The 24,763-nt window shown below is 46.1% G+C and overlaps 1 protein-coding gene across 3 annotated transcripts in view; it reads right to left on the bottom strand.

Annotated features, from left to right (window-relative positions):
• The window catches only part of LOC135906397 (glutamate receptor ionotropic, kainate 2-like), a 331,052-nt gene that overhangs the window by 89,020 nt on the left and 217,269 nt on the right, over nt 1-24,763 (bottom strand). Inside the window, exon 1 of one of the 3 annotated variants that reach the window (XM_065437780.1) lies at nt 22,025-22,148. The exons of the other annotated variants lie outside the window; for them this stretch is intronic. The gene's annotated coding sequence lies outside the window, so the exon portion shown is untranslated. Of the gene's footprint in view, nt 1-22,024; nt 22,149-24,763 lie in introns of those variants that run through there. 3 annotated transcript variants of the gene reach the window in all.

Raw genomic sequence — 24,763 nt, 5'->3', positions numbered from 1 at the left:
TCGGGCTCCTTGCACGGTCGTAATTCTTGGTCTATACACACACGCAGCGCCCTAGTACGGAGTCTTGCGTTCTGGCGTAATGGAGTGTCGCACGGCGCACTCACGTGGACCGCGCCGATCCGGTTACTCAGGCACAGACGTCAAGCGGTCGCGGCAGACCGGCACTGTTAGCTATCTGTCGCGCAAATCCCCACGAAGAATCAGATTCTCTTTATCGTGGTGCCGTACTCACGACGTTCGCCGTCAGGAAAGCGAGAGACGTCGGGAAATGCTGATACGCAAACACATTGTGATGGCGTGTGTCCCTACAGCAGGTAGGGCGGTCATTGGTCGAGGTACGTAGACTGTATGTGCTGTTACACCTTCCTTTTGGCATGCATACGTTCGTCGTGTTTACTATACTCCCGGACTACTTTCTGTGGCTATGAAGGGAAAGCTACCCAGGCAAAGCACGCACGAGTGAGAGTGCTTCTGAAGGGAGTCCCGCGTTTTAATCCAGGTTAGTTTAATCTGGGGAAGACAAAACATAAACATGTTATTGGCAACAGTTAAATGGGATAGAATACACTACTGAGTGTAAAAGTTTACTTATTTCGCGGCTTTTCCCTTCCGCGTCTGGGCAAACGCGAAACCGTCGCACGTGGAAGCTGCGTCGACTCGGCGTCTGTTCCGGGCAACCAAAAGAACTGTCAAACGCTGCCAGACTACTTGGCGCGGTAACACACGGGTAGCAGCTGCGCGCCCTTAGCTTTCCCTCCATAGTCACAGAAAATTGTCCGCGGGTACACCTTCCTTGCTCTTTCGCCTGCCTGCGTGTTAGTTATTTTTTTTGTTGTTGTTGTTACTCTTCTTCTACACTAACTTGCAGTTGCGAGCATGTGGACAAGATATATGAAAGTGTATCCGGCTGTTCAAGCATGAGAAGCGCTACACGGGAATGTGGAGACTAGGAATAATCAGTGAGTGAGTGAGTGAGTGAGTGAGTGAGTGAGTGAGTTGAGTGAGTGAGTGAGTGAGTGAGTGAGTGAGTGAGTGAGTGAGTGAGTGAGTGAGTGAGTGAGTGAGTGAGTGAGTGAGTGAGTGAGTGAGTGAGTGAGTGAGTGAGTGAGTGAGTGAGTGAGTGAGTGAGTGAGTGAGTGAGTGAGATGAAATTGGAAATGTGTACAAGCGTTGCTTCGCCGGCCTCTCCACAAACAATAAATTGTTCAATAATTAAACGGTAATAGCGGAGGAGGTGCTAAAGACGTTCAAGCAAAAAATGCACAATTCGTAAAGGCGCTTAATTAATTAGCCTACACAGAAAAATAAAGCAGCAGCAAAATGGCAGGTTCCGCGTTTTCCGCAATCAGACGCAAGTCAGTCGAATCATACAAAATAAAAAAGCTCGGACATGCACACACAAGGGTATGCGAAGTGTTAATAGATTGTAGCTTTCAGCGCAGAATTGCGAAAAATGCGGAAAGATAATTTGCATACTACCCGCGAACACCAAAATAAGAAAGGTCCGTCTACTTGTTGGTGTTGTTTCATTTTTGCATTTATTTCATTGCGAAATTTTGCGCTGAAAGCTACCAGGGAATCGCAATTCCAAGTTGACCAGATCATTACCTTAGTGAGGTGTTAATACATAAATACAATATCATTTTCGCGAAAGAAGGTTGTTTTATGAAGTTGTCGTCTGGCGATGACAAGTATTCTTGTCAAAACGTTGGCGCCACACTGAGGCTTCCCTTGTCCGCCCAGTGTCGGTTAATAACGTTCAATGAAATTCGCGCATTTTCCTACGTATTGTGGAGCTGTGACCACGATCACGCAACAACCACAGCGTCCACTAACTAGGCCTACGCAAAAAGCTACCATCACCGAGAGCCAAATTAAACATGGTGGTAGCCCTTAAATCTAACTCGCAGTACAATATCATTTCGGAGGGTCAAAGTTTCATGGGTGATTAGATCTTTCAGTATGTTTGAAACTATCGCCAGGCTGTAGAAGCGCTCCTTTGGAGACAGTCATTTCTTCCAGCCACCTTTCAGCACTCGAACCTATCTGTTTGTTCCCGCGAAGCCATTTCTTTCGTACAATGGTGCCCCCCCCCCCCCCTCCATCTAAATATCACAGTACTGACACTAAAGATACACCGCGATATGAAACTGAAGCATTGAGGCAGCGCGCCAAGCACCTTGAAAGCACGGACAGGCACCGGACTGAATCTTTCCATTATCTCATCTTGAGAGCCACGTGAGCAGCAAAAGAAGAACAAGCGAACAAAGTGCGACCAGAAATTACATTTCGGGCGGAGCGGCTTATGTTTCCGAGAGACAAGGGACGGTGTGGGTGAGGCACACAGGCAGCCACGCGCGAGGCCGGCGAGGCTGAGAGATGAAAAGCAGCGAGCCACTTGATAAAGGAAAACAAGCGACGGCGGCGAAGGCGGGCGTGGAAGCGCGTCAAAACCAGAGCATCTCCTGCGGCTGACGTCAAGGGAAAGAAGGCGGCAAGACACGGGCTGGATTGGAGTGGGGGCTAGAACCACGTAGCAAACTGCACAATGCCGCCGCAGCGTCTCATCGGTCTAGCTTCCTTCGCCACGAACAGCGCAAACAGCCCTCGGCAGTGAGCTTGTCTGTTTGTGTGTGTGTGTATGTGTGTGTGTATGTGTGTGTGCATGTGTGTGTGCATGTGTGTGTGCATGTGTGTGTATGTGTGCGTGTGTGTGCGTGTGTGTGGTGCGCGTTACCCAACAACGCAGAAATGAGAAGAAAAGAAAGGAAAGAAAGGAAAACGCCAAACCAGTGACAACGTCGGGAAAAGGATTGCGAATGATGATAGGAACAGGAAGAAAAAGACAAGAGAGAGAGGAAAAAAATTGCCCGGCGAGGAAGACGAAGCTAGCTCAAAGGCTTTTGGTGCGCCCGGGTGGTGCCGACGTGGCACGTCCCACCAAGCAGAATAAGAAATGCGCCAGGGCAGCCGTCCTCCCGGCTTCGCACGCTTCCGCGGTCGTCGACGAAGAAGGTGGTTCCCTGCTCTCCCCTTCTGTCTGCGGCTTCCTGATCCTCGCGGGAGCGAGGAAGCCTTCCTTCCGCTTCTTCTTGTCCACCCCCCCCCCCCCTTGTATCCTCGCCCAACGGACCGTCGCAACCCGCCCAATCCTGCGGTACCCAGTTCCACAACCTAACCCCGTCCCCTTCCTCTGTCCCAGCTTCTGGTACCCTCCTATATGGCTCTCCACTCTTATTTTTCTTGCTTTCTTTTCCAAAGCGTTTTGTGTTCTGTGAGTTTACTCCCCTTCCAATCTCGGCGTTGCGAATTTGTCCAGCGTTATCACTGTAGCTTCTCTTTTCTCGCTTCGTTTCTGTCTTTCGTTTTGATTCGTTTCCCGTCTCGTCGCGTCTCGAGAGCTTTGTTTACCGAGGCCGACGGATGAATACGTGAGCTGCTCAGCGCTCGATTACGGCGCTTCCCTGCGGGCCGGTGTGCGAACGTGCGTGTGAGCTTGCCAGAGTTCACGGGCGAGGGTATGTGTGCACGGTGAGCTGGAACGGAAGCCCGGTGCCCTGCACACAACGCGTGGTGTTGCCGTTGCATTGGAAGGAAGCGAGGAAACTCGAAGCGTTGGAAGAACGGTTTACGGCGGGTCTTTCGGACAGCGCCCAAGAAGTGCTGCAGCGCGAGTGCTTATGTCGGGTTGTGAGGCGGGCAACAGGTCCGTGCGCTCCGCGCTAGCGTTGCAAAGAGGGCTCGAACTGTAAACCGGGACAACAAAGGCCGCAACATAATGTTTCGTGAAATTCACAACCTGTTGTCGCGTTGTTGCCTTATTTTTTTTATTTGTTAGCAGTGTCTTGTTCTATTCAAAAAAGAAAAGAAACGAAGGAAGCTGCCCACATTTACCCAGATCCTGGAGAATCGAGAACCGCTCCTGGTCTCCCGAAGTGACGTCACCATAATCCACAGAAAGCTTATTAATAAACTGTATTGTTCAACTCCACGAAATTGCACGGTGGGTTTATGAGGGACCTCGTAGTGGTAGGCTTGGGGTTAAGTTTGACCCCCTAAGGGCCAAAGGAAAAAAAAAAAGACTTTTTGTACTGCTCGAAAAGTATTTTCTTTCTTTCGTTGCGTCCTGCCTCCTGCGTAGACGGGTGTGCATTAAACAAGGAAGTGAATTACAGATACCAATTCGGCCCAAACCTGCTTGCCAGTTCTGTATAGCGTTGAGGACGAGCACAAGTGTCCATGATGGTCATCGTCTCGTTTCAGAAGTAAGAACAGCCGGAGAAACAATGCCTGACCTGGAATAACCTTTAGCCACTCAGGGACTGCATTACGGAATTACAAACACCAATTGTACAGTCTGCGTTAAATCTGTACAGGCCACCATTCTTGTCGGTGGAGGAGACCAGCAAACGCAAGCTGGTGCTGCGCTTGCTGGAACTTACGTGTATTAAAATGACTGAGTTTAAATCTATACCTGACCACAGAGGTCGGTGACCGCTGCTCAAACCTACAACGACTGGCACGCTCCGGCTACTACAACGAATGCGTTTGAGTCTTTACGAACAAATGTGTGTCAGCACAATATATTCTTTCTTTCTTTCTTTTCTTTATTTGTTTCCATTGCTAAAATACAATGACGAGGGCTAAGATAAAAGCTGCAATGAGGCAGCTTGAGGTGCCCTTAGCCCCCGTGTTACATGGTGGCAGTGAGTAGCGCAATCATCCGCACGCAAAGAACATTACATATAAATAATACTTACAATCATCAATCAACAGACTTTTCTATGACGGAACAAACAAACAAGGAACAAAGAAATGGGATAAGTACAAATAAAAGCAATGCAGATAGTAGGCACCACCACATTACATACACTTGGCAATACATAAATAAAAGTGAAAATCGCGTACACTTGACGATGCATAATTAAAGGTGAAAAGAATCGATGGTCGATTATTATTGGAATTATTAAGTGAAAGAAAAGGACGAGCAAAAATCATGTCATTACAAACATTAACAAGACACACATGTGAATACAGGTGAGAAAGGAATTACGCTTGATTCATTATTTAGGAGAAAGTTCTGATAAGTAACGACAGTTCTGACCGTGTTATGTTAATGATGTCAATACCAGCGTCATGTAATGTATTAAGCAGTCTGGGTAATTTATTTTTCGTCATTTGCAAACCGTAGTTGGTTCTTGAAGGGGGTATAGACCAATATTCTCCGTGTCGGGTAATGTAGGTAGCTGTATTTCTTTGCAGACAAGCAATTTCATTAAATACGCTGTTTTCAGAGTTTGAGTTTGAGTGCCACGTACGAAGGAGAGAGCGGTTGTATAGAGAGTAGATTGTAGGTATGTTGTATTGTTTAAAAAGGTGTTCACTGTGACTGTGATATGGCACATTTGCAATTATACGTACGATCCTTTTCTGTAGTAAGTGTATTTTCCTGACGTTAGTTTCAGTTGTTGTGCCCCACACAAGGTGTGTATAATTAATGTGCGATGCAAATAGTGAGTGATAAATTAATATTTTTACGGATGTTGGTAGACGATATCTGTTCTTGTTTAGCATTCCTGTGATACGGCTAAGCTTTTGTACTACAGAGTCTACTTGTCGATCCCAATTTAGCGTACTAGAGAAGTATGTACCTAATACTTTAATTTCGTTTACTATTTCTATGCTCCCTTTGTTCATCTCTAAAGTGTGTCTTTGTGGAATCTTTGTGCCTTTCGCATAAAAGATTACGGCTTTTGTCTTATTTGAATTTAATTTTAGATAATTTTCTATAGACCATGAGGATATGTTCTGGAGAAACTCGTTTGCGCTGTTTATTAAACTAGTATAAGATGCCGATGAAATGAACGCACTAGTGTCGTCTGCATATATGATAAATTTAGCCTTGGGATAGATCAGAACAATATCGTTTATGTATAAGTTAAAAAGTAGCGGTCCAAGAATGCTTCCTTGTGGGACTCCTGTTTTTATTTCTCCAGAAAACGATTTAAAGTTATTTATGTGCACATATTGCCGTCTTTTTTCTAAATATGACTTAATTAGCTAATGAACGAGTGTGAATAAGTACGTATAAACAAAAGCTTTTTGTTTAATTACTACAGTTCTACAAACAAGAAAAACAAGCAACGAATGAAAAAAATAACATTGGGTCTTGCCTTCTTTACTTACACTAACTTACAGAGTATAACGTTACACGCAAATTGCAGGCTCCACACAGTAAACACTGGCAGCGAGAATACTAAGACATGACAAGCGCTGCCGAGAAACAAACGACGCGTCTATCGTAAACATTGTCAGAAATCAATTCCTGCGTCGTTTAACACCCCCCTTCTCTTTTTTTCAACTCACTCACTGTTTACTAGCTTCCTCCTCGCTATGTACAGGCCCACAGCTCTTTCAAAAAAACTTAACGTGCGCCTCCTTGCGCCAGAAAGCCTCGCCAAGCTGATGTCAAAGTTGTGCAATCTGTGTACACTTTTTCTTTTCACTCGTTCATGGATTGAGAAAGACAAACCGTTCTCCAGCGCAAGCGGCAGACAACCCCGCGGACGGAACCGAGCACACAAGCTCGCGACGCAAACGAAGCTCGTCGTCCGGTGTATTCACGCCCATACTGTTAGCACGCACACAGACACATCGCGGCAGGCGCGCACTCCAGCCGCGTACTACGGCCGAACAAAACTCGCTTCAGCGCACCGTCCCGCGATTCTCTCCTTCTCTCCTCTTCTGTTTGCGTTTAATAAGAAGCGTGTCGCCGACCGGCCAGCTAAACTCATGTTTTATTTAGGACCGTCGCAGAGGCGGCGGCGGCGGTGGCAGCAGCACTGGGATCCTCTCGGAACACCGCCGCGGACCGCCTCGTTGTTTGCCCAGTTCGCTCGAGCGAGGCCTCGCCCGTATCTCTCGCGGGCAGTCAAGCATCGGGTTGGCTGTATACGTCTACTGATCACATGCTGGAGGGAGCACGGTGCAAAGCGACGACTATCGACAATGACGACGAGGAAGAAGAAGACAAAGTACAACAAGAAAAGAAGTAAACAAAGGAAGACGCTGAAGCTGAGAAAGGCTCTCGGACGGACGGGGCCGCTTACAGGACACCCAATGCATCGCAAAGTGGACGAAAATGGAGAGGAACAAACCTGATCCCCCCCACGAGCATCATTCCGCAGCCTGCTCCGATTTCTTTTTTATTTGCCGTCCGCGAAGCCACGTGTTCGTACATGGTTAGATTTGCTGCCACCTCTTGTTTTGTCTCCTTTTCCCAGTGCGGGGTGGTTTGTCACTGCGTTGTGTTCGAAGAATTAAGCTTGTTGCCTTGGCAACTCGACGTCCAGTAAGGAGAGTATAGAAAGAGAGGGAAAAAAATGGAAAGAACCGACTCGCAAGGGACAAAATAAGAAAGGTGTCAATCTACGGTGTCGGGATTTCTGAGTAGCGCCGGAATGCGGACGTCATCGCAATACAGAACTTGTTTAAAAGATGACGTTAAAGCTTCTACATCTGCTCCCATTCCAGTCTATTAATACTCAGACAAAAAAAAAAAAAACTGGGCGCCAAGCTACGCTCCTCGGTTTCGCTTGATTACGCGTTCACTCTGGTTAGCTCCACTTCAGGATTTCATTTTAAAAAGTAGTTGTTCCGTCGAACCACAGCGTCTGCTTTCTTGAGAGCTGTTCTCATAAAGAAATGAACAGGAAAATATGTAAACGACGATATAACTGGGTTACATGGTTGTGTGTGCGTACTGTGCATGTCAACAAAGGCGCACCCCAACAGATTCATATCTAAAGGCGTTTTAAACGGTGGAACGCAATGATGAACTAAGCATGCCTTCACAGCGCTCCACTTAATTTGTACAGCGTATTTTGTTGCACATTGTTATCTTTTCTACATTGATGAATAGGAGACAGCGAAAAATGCAGGCGCCGTGCGACAAACAGGTGCTCAGGAAAGCCGGATGGCAATGCAAGACGAGCGCGAAGGCACACCGCGTAAATGATAAGTAGCAAGAATAAACGAGAATTCTTTTTTATGTAGCGAGTCTGCAGAAAGTAATAAGATCGGAGTTTCCTACGCACGCACAAGGGGCCTAGTTCAGGAAGCTTTTCGGTCGTAAGCGCTGCTTCCCAATTTGCTTGGAGGCTTAACAAATAATGCGTCCTGCATCACGATCGGATGGCATATCTGTTGTTATGAACAGTTCTAACGCAAAAACTCTTTGCGAATACGTGCCCAGAGCAAAGACAACGAAAGCTGAGGGTCCTTTACACGCACTAATGTTGGACATGTAAATAAACACTTGCCACAGGCGCTGTGTGTGGGTATATATATATATATATATATATATATATATATATATATATATATATATATATATATATATATATATATATATATATATATATATGTATATTGTCACGTGGTAGTGACGGCGAAGAAAGAAGCAGTACGGTGGAATACAAAACTAGCTTTTATTGGGCGAACCTGTGCCCACAAAACAGGCTACACTTATAGCACAACGAAAGCGGCGAACACAGTCGGCGATCGTCCAAAATCTGATCAGCGGTTCCAGCGCGTCGGCTTTTATACACAATCGTCGAATGTTCCAGACTAATCGTTGGGACCCGCGTGCCTTCCATAAAGTTCTACATCATTCGCGTCAGGCGAATAAATCAGATAACACAAGGTTCGGCAACAAGAGGCTGCGGATAGAAGCATCGATAACTTTCCAGAAACTTCGGATACATGCAAGCGCGTCCCGCGCTGTGCGATAAGATTTGTTAGGCGGTGAAACCTGGTCGCCCGATAAATATAAATAGACGTGTCAATATATATATATATATATATATATATATATATATATATATATATATATATATATATATATATATATATATATATATATGCAGGCTAGGGGGCTAGATGAGCGCGCGTCTCCTCCTGATACCCGGCCGCATTTCTACAATTGATAGTAGGTACAGCGGGGCGGGGCGTTTCTCGCGACGCTCGACGTTTCTGCGCAGGCGCGAGTAAGAGCGGGTGCGAGAGAGAAAATCTGAGGTCCTTTGCTCCTTGAATATGTGACTCTGCCTAGGCGCTACGGAGCAGGCTTCTTAGCGCGTGTTGTATGCGCTTGCCCCCTATAGACATACCGGCATTGCGGAGTGCGGTCGAGTTTGTTTATGCTCCGCCGCTGGCTGCCCGCGCGGTGAGGCAGTGGGCACGAACGTCCCATTTGGTGATCGCTGTGTCTGAAGGGGCAAGGTTCTGACTGGTGTTGAATAAGTCGCGGGTCGCTTTTTTCGTCGCGACGATAAATTGAATCTTTTACAAGCGCTGCTCCAGGAGGGCGCATGTAACCGGCAGACGGAGGTCTCAAGACAGCACCTGAGGTTATAATAAAGAAGGCGGCGCGGGATCTTTAGGGCACCCAAGGGGCAACAGGGGGATCAAACCTGGAAGCAGGGTGGCCCGTGTGTTGGGGCCGCGGAGGCCGAAGCGTGCCAGGGGGTGTCCGCATAAAAAATTGACTGTCCGCTATCGCGGACAGCTGATCTTATACAACCCTGGCATGCGCAGGCCTCGGCGAGCCCCGACCCACGGACCAGTCCGGGTTCTAGCTTTGGTGTCCCCGTTGCCGCTTCGGTGTCCTGGAGGCGCCACCAATAACGCAAAATATTATTACGTTGTTTCAATTAGTAAAAAACACGATTGAAAAAATATGATTACGTCCAGCCGTCAACTTGCGACGTTAAGTTTTATGCACTACCACGCCTCGCGAATTCTAACGGCAACCCTATAGGGACAAACGCATACAACACGCGCTACGAAACTCCTCCGTAGTGCCTAGGCAGAGTCATATATTCAAAAAGGAGCAAAAAGTCCCCACATTTCCTCGTTCGCACCTGCTCTTACTCGCGCATGCGCGCAAACGTCCGGCGTCTCCGCTAGTGCCACGCCCCGCTGTACCTACTGGCAATTGTAAATACGCCGTACCCGGCCATGAATGCGTGTGGTTCTACGCGGGGCTGCATGCAGACGCCGCTCACGCGCCTTGTTTCGGATGTAACCTGTGGTGGGTACAGAAGTTAAGGGCGAGCCGAGATGGCTGATGGTTTCTTATTGCGAGCTGTGTTTCCGCGCGCTTAGGGTTGGAGGTCCCGTAATCTCAAGTTTCCGGAACGCGGCGAAGCGAGAGGCAGCAGATAGCGTTTCCACCCAACTGCCGGCGCTCTTCACCCTGCCAGCATTGTGACAGCAAGTGTTAGCGGTCATCGAGGGTGATCTGTTCACGTTCGCCTTTGCACTCGAGACACCACGCCTGTCAATTTATTTAGTAAGGGAACGTTTACGACAATTTATTCGACGAACTCTAGTTTTAACTCTAGTTAACCTCCCTGACTTTCTCTCATTTGCATCTCTTTCTCTCTCTCTCTGTTCTACGAACAAAACTGCGAACCTTACTTCGTGTAGGTGTCTAACATTTCGCCATCGCTATCAATGCTTGGCCTTTCGAGCGAAACTGCTAGTTCTTCAAGGAGCAGCGCTGTAGCGAAACTAAAGAGGTACACTCATACGAACCACTTAACAGGGTGTTCCACTTGAGCCAAACCTTAAGGATATGCGAATGCCACGTACCTGGGCCGAACTAATGTAATGTATGGCGTCGCTTGGAGATATTCAGATAATTTTTTGTATTCCGCCTGGTTATATATTTATTCCTAATTAATTAATCAACTTCTCAAATATTATAATTAGATGAAAAGTGTCAATGAGAAAACTTTAGGGCAACATGAAAAAATCCCGATAAAGCTTTTTGCTGCTCAATACGAGCTACGTAAAAGTGTTTTTCCGAGCGCGAAGTAAGCCCGCGAATACACGCAATATTGCCGCACGAATGGCCGTTCGAGGCACTTTGCGCGTATTCGCGAGCTTCTTTCACGCTCGGAAAGACGTGAAATTCCGGAGCGCAGGTTTTTTGGGCTAGCTGGTTCGTCGCAGTAAATGAGGTCATAGCGCTGGATTCAAACGGACGAGATGCGTCCTGTCGTCATTCTTGTCCGTGTGAATCCAGCGCTATGGCGTCAGTTACCGGAAAGATAGCTTTATGTAGCAAGTATTAAGCAACAGAAAGCTGTATCTGGAATTTTTCTTATGTTGCTCTACAATTTTCTCATTGACACTTTTCACCTAGCTATAAGAATTGAGAAGTAGATTTGATTAATTAAGACTAATTACGTAATTAGGCGGAATGCGAGAAAAGATAATCTGAGTATCTCCATGCGACAGCAAGCGGCGTTATCTTGGTTTGGTCCAGCTGTGTGGCATTCGCATATCTTTAAAGTTTGGCTCGGGTTACGCGAAACACCGTGTACATTTAATTGCCACTTACGTATTAGTACAGCGCAGCAAACCATCAAGGACGCGCTTGCAGCGGCGCCAAACAGCAGTAGCATGTAATAAGGGGTACAGGCGCTCCGATAATCAAACAATTCACTTCTTTTTCTCTCACCGTCTACCCTCTCCCCTTCGCCCCCTCGATTCCATACCTCTTTCCTTTCATTTTCTACTTTTGGTTATCTTGCAGGGCTCTATTTTCCCGGCCATTAAACGGACTGGCCTTGTTGAGCTCACAACAGATTACGGCAAACGACCGCGCCTTTCAGCTCGCGGTGCGGTCCTCTGTACGAGGGACAACTAGACAGAGCGTCGCCACCCGAGCTACCAGCTACGAACACGGACTGTATAAGAACAACTGCTACAGTTCCATGCACTGGAAAAGACAGCTAGTTTTCTTCGGTGCACCGGCTACCGTAGCGAACATAGTGCTGGCAATAGCGGAGCCGGAAAGTAAATAAATATACACACACACACACACACACGCACGCACAAAATAGGGAAACTGGAGAAACGGAGAGAGAGGGCCGACGAAAATTGCTCCATTACCGACATCTGTTGTCGCAGCAGCTATGGCCGCTCTTTGTGCCGCAAACTGTACAGCTCGCCGCTCGCACTGGAACAAAGAGGGCGCCACGGAGGGGAGCGACGTATGGAAGTGCGGGAGAAGCTGGCTCCCGCACTACGGGACAAACACACAGAGAGAAGGAAGGAGTGGGACGGCGGGAGCTATTGCGCTGCGCCGACACCTGAAATACACTTTGACACATTGCCGGCGCGAACGGCCGGCCGTGGCTCCCTGACGTTCGTTCCCGACGATGTCGACAAAAGACAGCGAAGCAGCGGCTCGGATTTCTAACGCTCCCTTTTCTCTCGACAGAAAAGATCAGCGCCGCGCTCAGTGTGCGTGTGTGTGTCGACGGTGACACCAGCGGGCGCGCCGATTTTCGTGTCTCGAAACGAGTCGGCGCTGTCGTAACGAGTGGGGCGGCTCCTCCCTCTAAATTAGATTTGAAAAGATTTCGTGTTGAACGGATTTCTTTTTTTTTACCTTAGTATTGCTCTTTTGCATTTGCATCGGAGAGGCAGGTGTGTGCGTGTGCGTGTGTGTGTGGCACCGGTAATTACGGCAAGCACCGTGTCGCCAGTCGTGAGGAGAATGGTTGGAAGGACGATCTGCTCTCGACAAATACGGGAGCAACGTTGGAAGACGTAGTTCAACAGCAGGCAAGCTAGCAAGATATAAGTTCGCTGATGTAACAATCTACAATCTTTTTTTTTGGTTCTCCTGTCTACGTACCAGCTCTAAGCTCTAAGAGAACTGACCAAGGAAAATGTCCGGCAACAATACAAACTATAGCTTCGACTTGCCGAGGATCGGTCAAATTTCGGAAGCGCATCCTGTTTTTCGAGCATTGGTAGACTAGTTGTACGTCGCAATCCACTCTATTAGAGCCGCGATAACGGGGCGAGGCTATTCGATTTTTTTCCGTACAGTAAAGCACTACTCCCAATTACTTTTTTGTGCGTTGTTAATGGTGCGAGCAGCGCATTACCCATGCTACACTACGGGGCGCCAGACATGAGCAGTGGGTGACGAAATGAACCAACCGATAAGAAGCTTTACATTATGCCAGTCTAGGTTCTCACCTCGTCATTTCTCTATCGGCCCTCGCATATGTGATAAATGTGAATTTCATTGGGTAATAAAGTGAACACGTAAAAGTAATGATCAGGTGTCCGTAACCGTGTAAGTGTAGAATGATACGTAGAAAATAAAATAAACGATGACGGAATATCCACCCTGCAGCCCTTTTGAAATAATTTTTGTGTGAACTTGTCCCTGTTTTTTTTTTCTCTCTTTCTTCTGTCATCTTTAGTCCTTAGGGAACCGAAGCTGTTGAACGGAAGCAACAGTATATGTTTCTTTTGTTTATTTATATATATCGAGCTACGCTCTTTGCGAATTTCAAGAGACTTGTCAAAAGCGAGCTCTTTCACCGCGCCTAGACGCGTATTCAACAAAAATATCATTGCCAGCCACTTGCTGAAAACTCGCACTTCAGCACATCTACAATGCACAAGCATCACAAGACCCAAAGTTCTAAAAGTGTTACACGCCCAGCATGGAAAGTGAAGATAGGTATTGAAAGCTAAGTATCAGTTTTGCAGTGCTGAAGTTATTTTTCTTTCTTTAAGTCCTTTTTTTTCTTACTGATAGCATTTCTCCTTTTTATGTAGCTCCCTGCCACTTGGTTCATGTCTTATCTTTATGTGGGTGCATGACAAGTTGAGAATCGTCATCGTCTCTCGGAACGCAAAATTTTAGCAAGTTTTGAGGGAACAACAAACAACAACAAATTTATTTGTGTCGATGTTGATATTCGTGAACGGACAAGGAGCCTTTCCAGGCGTCGGCTGCGCTGCAGGGAAGTGTAAATCACGCCGCCTCGACTCGAGCGAGCGCGGAGAGAAAGAGTGAAAGAGAGGAGGGAAACGAAAATATTAAAGCTACGGTCGTTGCGAACCTCAGTGCGGCCACACGATGGTTGAACGTGGAAGATAGCGAAGCACTGCCCCCTGAAATCGACGTCCTGCACAGCTGGCGACGCCAGAGCCGAGGGTGCCCCTTACATAGCCTTCCTTTCTCCCACCAGCCGTTCCAGGCCAGAGCTGTTCGATATTTCATGAGGCCCCGGAGCGGAGAGCATTGTTTTGCGATCATTCGCTCCGCGCGCGGTCGCCGCGATCGTGGGTGCTGGGAACGCGGTGGCCGATGCATGCTGGGCAGGCATGGGTCCCGAAGACGGCGAATAACTCGCCCTCGCATTCCTTCGTCGCTACGCTAAGCTGCATTCTGACTTGCCACGTTCGTGCACCCTTACGGAAGCCCTCCATTTGTAAAAAAAAAACGAAAAAAAAAGAAAAGGAAAAACTCGGACCGGTGCGTGCAAGCGTAGGAACAGGCTATGGGACAAGCCGTACTATTCCAACCTCCTCGGACCCTGCATCAGCCTCCGTCGACAATAGCTTGCTCCATTTTTCAACGTTAAGCCAGGCATGATAGGCTGAAATAATCTGGTGCCGCATAAAAGCTAGATGTAGACAATGAATGTCAAACGTGTAGTATTGTTACTGGCATTGGTTACAGAAAAAAGATCTTTCTCCGTGTGAAGTGTACAGCTGAATCGTCACCACAGACGAAAAATTAATGTGCAGTACATTTAAAATAACACGCCACCATGCAACGCGACAGTCAACGATGAAAAGGGAAGGCGAGCAATGACTATGTGGTATGAAACCTGTATCTATGTGTTTAGGATAACAAAATATACTTTTAGCTGAACCAGCTGTAGCAATGGACTTTTCGAGCATGTGATCAAGCTAGTATTTCGGAACCGTAACATGCCGGTTCACAGTAAGAAATTATATTAATATGTGTGTCACTAGAGAGAGAGAGAGAGAGAGAGAGAGAGAGAAGGGAAGACGGAAAGGCATGGAGGTTAACCAGACTGAGTCCAGTTTGCTACCCTACACGTGGGGAGGGGAATGGGGAGTGAAAGAGGAAGAGAGAGAACTTAAGTGTAGGATGTCTATAGTCGGGCACTCAAGTAGTTCGAGCGCTTTTTCGTGTGTCACTAGAATTTTGTTGGGTATTAGGAGGCTAAAGCGCCTTCAGATACCTCGCAGACAATGGTATGTGAGAGTAGTCAAGTGCCTTCTGAATGAGATAAAAGCGAAGATCTATCTATCTATCTATCTATCTATCTATCTATCTATCTATCTATCTATCTATCTATCTATCTATCTATCTATCTATCTATCTATCTATCTATCTATCTATCTATCTATCTATCTATCTATCTATCTATCTATCTATCTATCTATCTATCTATCTATCTATCTATCTATCTATCTATCTATCTATCTATCTATCTATCTATCTATCTATCTATCTATCTATCTATCTATCTATCTATCTATCTATCTATCTATCTATCTATCTATCTATCTATCTATCTATCTATCTATCTATCTATCTATCTATCTATCTATCTATCTATCTATCTATCTATCTATCTATCTATCTATCTATCTATCTATGCTGCCAACATGGGTCACTGGAGTGGGTGTGTGAGTGAGTGAAGAAACTTAATTGCAGGTCCGGCGAGGACGCGAACTCGTCGCGCACCCGGCTAGTCCCACGTCGGGACCGGCAGGTCTAGCCCACCGGCCCGGTCGCGGGCACGCCGGACCGCCAGGATTTGCTTTCTTAGAACGGGGCTACGCAGAAGCAAGTCCCACTCCTCCTTGATGAGCTTGCGGTATGTGGACCCGCCCTACCAGGGCATGTGCGCTAGAGTGGAGGTCTGCCCGCAGGACGGTCAGGCGTCGTCGCGATACACGTCGGGGTAAGCCTCGTGGAGAACGGACAGACACGGATATGTGCTGGTCTGTAGAAGTCTGAGCGAAACGACTTACGCTCTATTCAATTTGGGGTGAGGGGGTTTAAGACACGTAGAAGAATGAAATAACCTCGTTGTGAGTAGCGGGAGCATCCCTGTGGCCGTAGGGCGGAGGGGAGTCGGCGCTACGTGAAGAGGAAGCGCGGTCGGTGAGGTCACGCGCAGCCTCGTGAGCAGACTCATTGAGGTTCGAGATAGCACCCTCGACCGTCGTGGTCTATTGGGTGTACCACACCGGGCTGATGTTTTGATGGAACAAAGATTCAAACCAACCGTTTGACCAAAATCAACCAACATCGGCACCCGCCGATGTTGCGGCCAAGAGTTCTTGTCTCCCGGCGGCTTCCTTGGCACGCTGAAATGCCCAGAGTTGGTCTTCTAAAGTTCTGGCTGAGCAGCGCGGTCTGCCATCGCGCAGGGAGGCTGTCTTTGGAGATCTCGCTTTCATTGCCGTGTATTAGTCCCTGGCATTTCCATAATATGTGCTCTAGCGTGGCTTTGGTGCCGCATACTTTGCATATCTCTGTTGTGTATATGTCTGGATAAATAGCGTGCATTAATGTCGGACTCTTGTATAATTTGGTTTGTAGTTGTCGCCACTGGGCAGCTTGAGATCTACTGAGTTGTCAATGGGGTGGCGGATATGTGCATCTCTGCATCTTGTAATGGTTGGTGATGTCGTTGAACGTGGTCATTCTGTTTTCCCATTCCCATACATCGGAGGGCCCTGTCGAGGGGTCTACGTTCGTCGCAGCTAGGAAAGTGAGTCCTCGAGCTAAGGTGTGTGCCGCCGCGTTAGAGTTGTCGTCTGCCGTTGACTCGGGGTTGTGGGCTGGTATCCGCAGGATTTGGACGCATCTGTCTTCCATTGTTGTTTTGCTTTTTCTGAGTATGTTTAACGTCTCAGGTGAGATCCGGCTGTTCGCGAAGTTGCGTACTGGCGTTTGGGAGTCCCTGATTATAAAGTATGCGTTGGTTTGTGCATGGCTAACGCTATACCTGCTTCCTCCGCCATTTCAATGCGTGTAGAGATTGTCAAAATTATTTCGGAGTCCCTCACTATGGTGGCGTGCCTCATAATCATATCCTGGTTCTGGTACGTCAAACGCCAGAATTTTTTTAATAGCATTGGAGAGATTGTATCTAGATCTTTGCCTGATCGCTTTCCTGGTAGGTATTTTTTTCTCGTTTCTTGTGGAGAAATAAGGTAGCCCTATAGTCTTCGTAGATATTGTGCTTCTTGATTACACAATGCCCCAACGACTTCTAGTATCTCTACTGAATCAAATTTCTTTGGTACAGCTGTAAAGAGCCTTAAATTTATAAAGGAAAAAAAGACAGGACGGGTGAACGTCAAAAGTCAGAGCCAGGCAGCGCACCGGTCTCGTTGCATTCCCTCATCAAATAAGGGACACGAGCGTTCAGGCTTGCAACAGTAGTCTTTGCAGCTTGTGTAATGAGGTCACGGGCGTTCTCTTTAAATTATTGTTTTGGTTAGAGTTGTTTCGTAGCAGTTATTCAGACTTTTCATCATCAGCTCAGCGCGCAAGAAGTTGCCTTGCTGAAAACGAAGCCTGTCGCCTGGTGCCTGCTTCTGGTGGCTGCTTGTGCAAGCGGGTCGACATGCAAAGCATCCGCGTCAGCTGAAATTTCCGGGCACGTTGATTAGCCGATGTTTGTTGAGCAACCTAGCAGTATAGCTTGCTACGAAAAGAGAAGAAGGGACGAGTGTCAAGGGCTAAAACTAGTTCGAGAGACTCGCTTCATTAGTGCAGATTACGGGAGAATCCAAAAACCGTTTTACTTCGATCGCGAGAGTCGGTGGATTTAGCCAAGACGCGTATTTGGGAGCTAGCGAGCTTACAGGCCGTAGGTGAGCTTCACAAGGGGTCAACAGGTGTAGGGCTGGACAAGCCAGTGATTGGCAGCCGAAAACACTTCTAATTACTGTGGCAGTAACTCCACTGGAACACAGTAAGTGAGACATTCATAGTTTCCTTTCTGCGCCCGCCGAGAGAAGCCTTCTTTCACGCGCAACAAGACCTCCACAGTTGGTGTGCAGTCCTTATGTCGGAGACCAGCGTGGTGGGGGAAAAACTGCGTTGCCCGCCACATGGTGGCAGGCAAGCTGGCATTGATGCACAGCGTTTCCTACAAAAGTTATTAGAAGGAACCCTGGTTATGTTACTGTTCAGATACTACGGGATCGGAGACTAGCACATGGATTTGTCTAATAATCGTGTCTGCGGCTTCAAACGTTGTCGTGATGTTATGTGTTCTGTTTTACCTCTTCAAATTCTCAAGCACCCATAGCTTTCGAAACACCGCCAAGGCCATAATTATGTGCGCGCACGCACATACATTTCTAATTGTTCGACTTGTAAGGCAAAACTTTGTTAAAAACCATCAGCATGCAAGATCACAATGCAAAAAGAACGGCGGCACAGTTTAGGCAAATCTACGTACTTGTTATCGTTACCATGTTGGATGAAACACCATTATTGCAGGTACCGTAGACACTAGCACCAGAGTTTGATTGTGCCAAAGAGCTCAACGCGAAAGTCAAAGCATACCGCGTTCACCATTGATAGAAAGAGAGAGCGCAGCGCGTTCGTTTATCGTGAGATTTGGCCATATACACGAACAGTCGCTGCTGGATCTTTGATTCGCTCGGGGGCGCCGGCTATAGCTCAAGTACCGTAAACTGTCGGTTGAACCGAACTTATCGCAAATATCTGTTAAACGAAACAACATACTAGCTACTACGCTCAGCGGGATTTCTAACGCGATGTGACAAACAAGTGGCTCCTTGCTTACTGCGTGTAAATGAGCCAGACTCACGCGTTCGCTGTCTCTATTTCTTTACTCCCCCATCCTCCTCCCCACGCATAGGGTATAGCAAACTGGACAAAGTGTAGTTAACGACCCTGCTTTCCTCCTTTTTTCCTACTCTGTCTACCTCTAGCACGATTCCTCGGAAGACAGACGCGCCGCCTTTTGTTAACGTTGCGGAATCAGCAACCACCATACGACGGACAGCCGAAAACGTTGCACCTATCATTGTGCTGTCTGACGTCGCCTGAATGCAACGGGCACGACGCTCCTTATTAAAGCGCGACATTCCCTTTAACCATGGCCCACGCCATTCACTTGATCGTGCCGTATCCTCTCACTCTCATAAGACCCTGCATTCATCCTTTCATTCGAAAAGTCACTTTTCATGTGGTAGGTGCTTGTGTTCAGTGCAGACGCTGACCTCTCCTTATAATGGCATGGAGTAAAAGGCAACATAGATAGATAGATAGATAGATAGATAGATAGATAGATAGATAGATAGATAGATAGATAGATAGATAGATAGATAGATAGATAGATAGATAGATAGATAGATAGATAGATAGATAGATAGATAGATAGATAGATAGATAGATAGATAGATAGATAGATAGATAGATAGATAGATAGATAGATAGATAGATAGATAGATAGATAGATAGATAGATAGATAGATAGATAGATAGATAGATAGATAGATAGATAGATAGATAGATAGATAGATAGATAGATAGATAGATAGATAGATTGGTTCGTTCGTTTGGTCATTCATTCATTCATTCATTCATTCATTGGATTTAACGCATCTTAACGCAACATACAAGATTTCGCAGTTGTTAAACAAGTGCAGGGCTTCAATTTGATTTTACCATTTCAGGATCAATAGCGTGCAGCCAAATCTAAGTATATTAACTATACCTTGGTGGCAAACGGAAAAATTCTTGCTAGGAAAGCCGATAATTCTAGCGTCCTACATATTCCAATTGAGCAAGATCTACTGAAGGTCTGCTATCTTCCACAGACATGGCTGCGTATCAGTTACAACTAGACAGCAGCAACAGTAACTCTTGTTATTCGATGATACAGCGCAGTTTTGCACTATAACATTGACGCGCTTTGCTTCTTGTAGCCGTTAATTCTTTTCTATTCGATTATATAACTGTGTTATATACCTGGCTGAAACCAGGTGAAGTTCAGAGTATCTCAGGTTATTCATTCTTTCTTATGCCTAAGAACTCTCAAGCTCGATGCCGTGCTATTGGTCCATTAACGAAAGCGATATCAAATGTCACTTCGTTCTTGAATTATCTTACTCTTTCCTACATGACTGTGACTTTCTTGTTGTAAAATCAACGATCGTAGCCATTGTTCTCATCTATCGTGCCCCAGACCAAAACAGGCAATATGTTACGCATCATTTTGACGCACTGCTCATTCATTTGAAAAACTTCTACCCAAAAACAATCGCGTGTGGGGACTTCCACAGTGACCACCTGAAAAAAATGACAAGTGGATACTTTACACTCGTTAGGCCTAATGAATTTCATAGCATCATTACGAATCCAACTAGGGCCACTACGTCTTCACCAACATCAGTTGACCATATACTGTGCGATTACAACACAAGAAGCAGCGAGTGCTACGTCTATGGCAGTGTAATTGCGGATGATTATCGTACTGCCATTTCACTTTCCCGTACTGATAACACTACCTAAAGGACAGCAATTACTACAGCACACTCAATCTCCACGCTTTAACACAGCACTTGTAAGCAAATAAATATTGTTCCGTTAGACCTTACGCATGCGCACCAATAATATGACATAGTAAGTTGTAATATAACGGAAGCCATTGTGCAGTCTACAGTCATGCGCGAGAAAAGGAGTCACCCGGAGTCTATTTGTTCGTGGATGACCAACACTATCTTTCAACTGGAAAATAAAAGCGACTATTGGCACATAAAAAATAAACAAAGTAAAGGTAACTCATACTATTCAGAAAAATTCCGGGTAGCCCGAAAGAAGGTGACTCACGTCACCCGTACTCGTAAGAAACAGTACTATTCACAACTCATAGCTAAAAATTCAATCAACTTTAGGATAACACGGCAGGTTATAATCACTACAACAAAACGCACGCTTAATCAACAGAATATGCCTGATGTAGGAATAGTAGCCCACTCAGCAGTTGTAACGTTTAATCGCTATTTTTCTGCATAAAGCTTTTTTTGTGCTTGAGCGTTATTACAAAGAACTGTATTAGCTGTTGAAGTTGCTGTGTTATACTAATCTGATATGCGGCTATCTGCCAGTCTGATTTGTAAAGGTGTCTCCTGCCTGTAAGCTTATGTATGTATTGGTACTATTTCTGCATGGATCCATACTGGCATGATACTAAAGGACCCAGATGCTTCTTTGCCTAATCAAAATTCATATTCGAATTCAAACGTGAGAGTTCTTGCATTCTGCGACCACTGGCGCGCAGAAAGCGCGTCCAAGCCATCGACCTCGTGCTTGACAGCAAAACGACATAACAACAATGTCGACGTCTACGTCGTCACATGGCGATCTCGTTCCAAGACACTGGAGCGAGTGTCTCGAGCGCGTTTAGGTTGAACCTAGCATCGCTAAGGAATCAGTATTTGAATATGCTAATTTCCACACGATTTTTCTCTTTCTAAAGCGAATCTTTGATTGCCACTGGTCAATCGTTCTTCAGGCAATAACGCGGTCACGCCGATACTCTTGTCCCTATGCCGAGTGTTGTGGATTGTATTGCAATACCACGGCATTGTGACAAGGAGAATGAAAGCGCGCCTGCGCTGATGTTTCGGCACGATTTCCCTGGACGTCCCCTCAATGTCCTCTGGACTGCTGCGCGCCTCCGTGAGAGACGGAGAAAAGGAAAAATAAGGGCAGAGAGGCTACCCAGGTTGAAGCTGATTTTCTACCCTGCACGGAGAAAGGGACAAGCTGGCAGAGAAGAAAGAAGAGAGAGAAGGAAATGTTTCTGATCAGGTGCTTACGCACGCTAACGTGAGCACCTGCTAAGAAATACGAGGTACTGCAGCAACACGAGTGCTGCGAATACTCGGGCGCAACAATGCAGAAAACACGTGTTCTTGCTGCACGTAGGAGACGCTCTATGGGCACGAGTCGAGCGGCTTACGCAGGGAACTGTTACGGCACCACGAGTACGCATTGTCGAACGATAATTAAACGCGCATAGATCAAAGCTGAATCAATCTAAAGCAATACTTAAAACACACATCCATCAAAGCCAAATGAAAGGTTTCTGTACAGGCTTACCTAGTTTTTAGCCACTGACTCGAAGTTCGATTGCATGCACTGCCGTAAGAAGGCACATTTGGAAAGCGGCGCATACACGCTATGCGAAAGGCCTACCAATAAATTAGTTTGCACTTCATTCAAGGCGTGCGTGCATATACGTGCGTGTTTATACGTGTGCGCATGCGCTGTTCGGAGTATTTCTCCAATCAACAATGGTCAGCGATAAGCGCTTTCCAACAATGATGAGAAAAAAAAACTGTACATATTAAAACACTTCAGCACACGAGTGTAGATGTAGATCGCAGTAATTCAACGCGTATGCAAATGCGTGACGTTGATTATTCATGACCTGCGCGCTTACTCGTTTCATTATTTCAAACCATCTTGTTGTTGACACCGCTGAAAAGGGCGTTCCACTTCCCAACCTGTAGCACCTTTTTTTTTTTTCATTGCGCGACTAGACTTGTACATGCAAAGCTCCCACGCACGGAAAGGAATGAGTAAAATTGTTAGAACTTTCCCCGTCTTCACAAGGCCACACTAGATACGACTAGAGTTTGCAACTCTTGAAAACTTGTGTTTAATTTTTCTGTTTTTTGCTTAAAACCTGATGCTGAAGCTGCGAGCTCGGCGAAAAGATAACAACTTTGTTCGAAAGTAGCCGTCCCCGTCGGAGGCGCGACGGGATGAGGCCGGAAATCATCCGGGGTGCATAAATTATTCACCGTTCTTTAATACACTTCTCGTCCGCTCATCGGAGACGTGTTGCACGAGCGCTATCTTTGTTAGTGATATTATTTTGCTTCGCTAATTCGACCGGCATCAAGCGAGCTGGTAATGCGGAAGGCAACGGCTGAACTAGGGCGAGCGTTCGCGCTAATGGCTTCCCCACAAACGCCCGTCGGTTTATAGATATGGACGTACAATGCAGCGTTGGTAGCAAGCGATTCCCCGAGACTACGAAGCGACGGGGTGTCTGTTGCATCGTTTCATATATATATATATATATATATATATGTATATATATATATATAAAACCTTACAACCTATATATACAACCTATCCTTCTGATGAAGGCCGGACCCCGGCCGAAACGTCAATAAACCGCTTCATACGCGCGTCTACTTCACTGTGCATATTTACCCGGACCCAGAACTGCTTTTTTTCTGGTATATATATATATATATATATATATATATATATATATATATATATATATATATATATATATATATATATATATATATATATATATACATATATCATACACGTATACACCTCAGCCGTGAAGAACGCTCAGCGGCAACTTTTATCTTTCGATTAAATTGGTTCGTTTCCATCACGGAAAAATTATCAACGAAACTGTCCTAATTGTCCCATCCTTTTTTTTTCTTTCTTCAAGAACTATGAAACAGACAGTAGAGGCTGCTGGAGGGCGTGACTGAGATGGGACGCATGCAAAAAGCAATATCGGCGAAAGAATCGCGATAATTGAAGTTGATACTGCAGTCACTGCAAAACCACTACAACCACTACAAAAATATCTTGATCGACAACAATGAAGTATGTTCAGGCTTATCTAAAGCTCTATTTGCCAGCGCAGTGCAGTTTTCAATGCCAGTGCAGGAGAGTTTGCAGAGTTTATGGAATTGCGAAAACGTTGCCAGACGCCTCGCTACATTACAGACTTTAGCTCGTCTTCGACCGAGCTTTAATTTTGACAATTACAGCAGCTGGTCAATTGTCTTGGTCATAAGTTGTCTTGGTACGCCTACTAACGTTCCTGGTGCACACCACTTGTTCATGTTAACTGCCGTCACGGAAATCGAGCTGCACTTCACCAACAAAGAATGCTTTTAACTACATCTATACGTTGTTTTTATTGTTTTTGAAACACGGCACAGACATGACAAGGGAAACTTAACTGATGTATAAAGTTGTTATCTATTATTGCTGCTGCAGAATATGAAAGTTATGCAGCAGCTTACACTCCTCTAACACGGGAAGGCTAAAGCCTGCCACACACTCGGTAATGCGCCGTCTCGCATCGTCGCCTTGCTGCTTTCGCAGTTCGGCTTCGGCTCGTTTTCTACGCTCAGCTGCGGCTTCGCGCGCCCGTATAGTGTGGTCAGACTCGCGTCAACGACGTTTCTCTTCGACTTTACGTTGCATCCTCTCAGCAGGGTATTGAAACGTATGCTGTTCTGTGTGTTGAGTGGGTGATTTCAATGAATGTATGCACTGTTGGCTTCACTTTGCTGAGCGCTTGTAACCTAAGCCTTACGGGGGTATGAACCACTGAATTATTTTTGTTTGCTTACGGGCTAGTGAGTCATTTAGAAGATGGCATGCGTTCTTTTTTTTTTGTATCACTCCACTAGACGCCGCGTTTCTGTACTTTGTATGCGTGATTCCAATCAATGTATGAATTGTACGCTTCACTTTGCTGGGTGCTTGTAGCCTTTGCACTACTAGACGGATGAGCCATTGCATTTTTTGCTTGCTTACGGGGGTATGAACCATTGCTGATGATGATAGCTTTTGTACTATTGTAGGGCGACGCGTATTTTTAAAGACCATCCGGGGTATGAGCCACGTAATACTTCCACCTTAAAACACCAGAGCGTGGAAGTAGTCAAAATCTAGAATCACATGTACAGAACAACAGTATTCGATATACTACACAATATATAGTGACATCCCAGCACGGGGCATCCTCATCGCCACTGGGTAACTAAATAACGCTGGGGTCGAACT

This window comes from Dermacentor albipictus, chromosome 5 (genome assembly GCF_038994185.2).
Source record: "Dermacentor albipictus isolate Rhodes 1998 colony chromosome 5, USDA_Dalb.pri_finalv2, whole genome shotgun sequence".
In the NCBI taxonomy this organism is placed as follows: Eukaryota; Metazoa; Arthropoda; class Arachnida; order Ixodida; family Ixodidae; genus Dermacentor; species Dermacentor albipictus.
The sequence above is the reverse complement of the archived record's forward strand: the minus strand, read 5'-3'. Positions and strand labels throughout refer to the sequence as shown.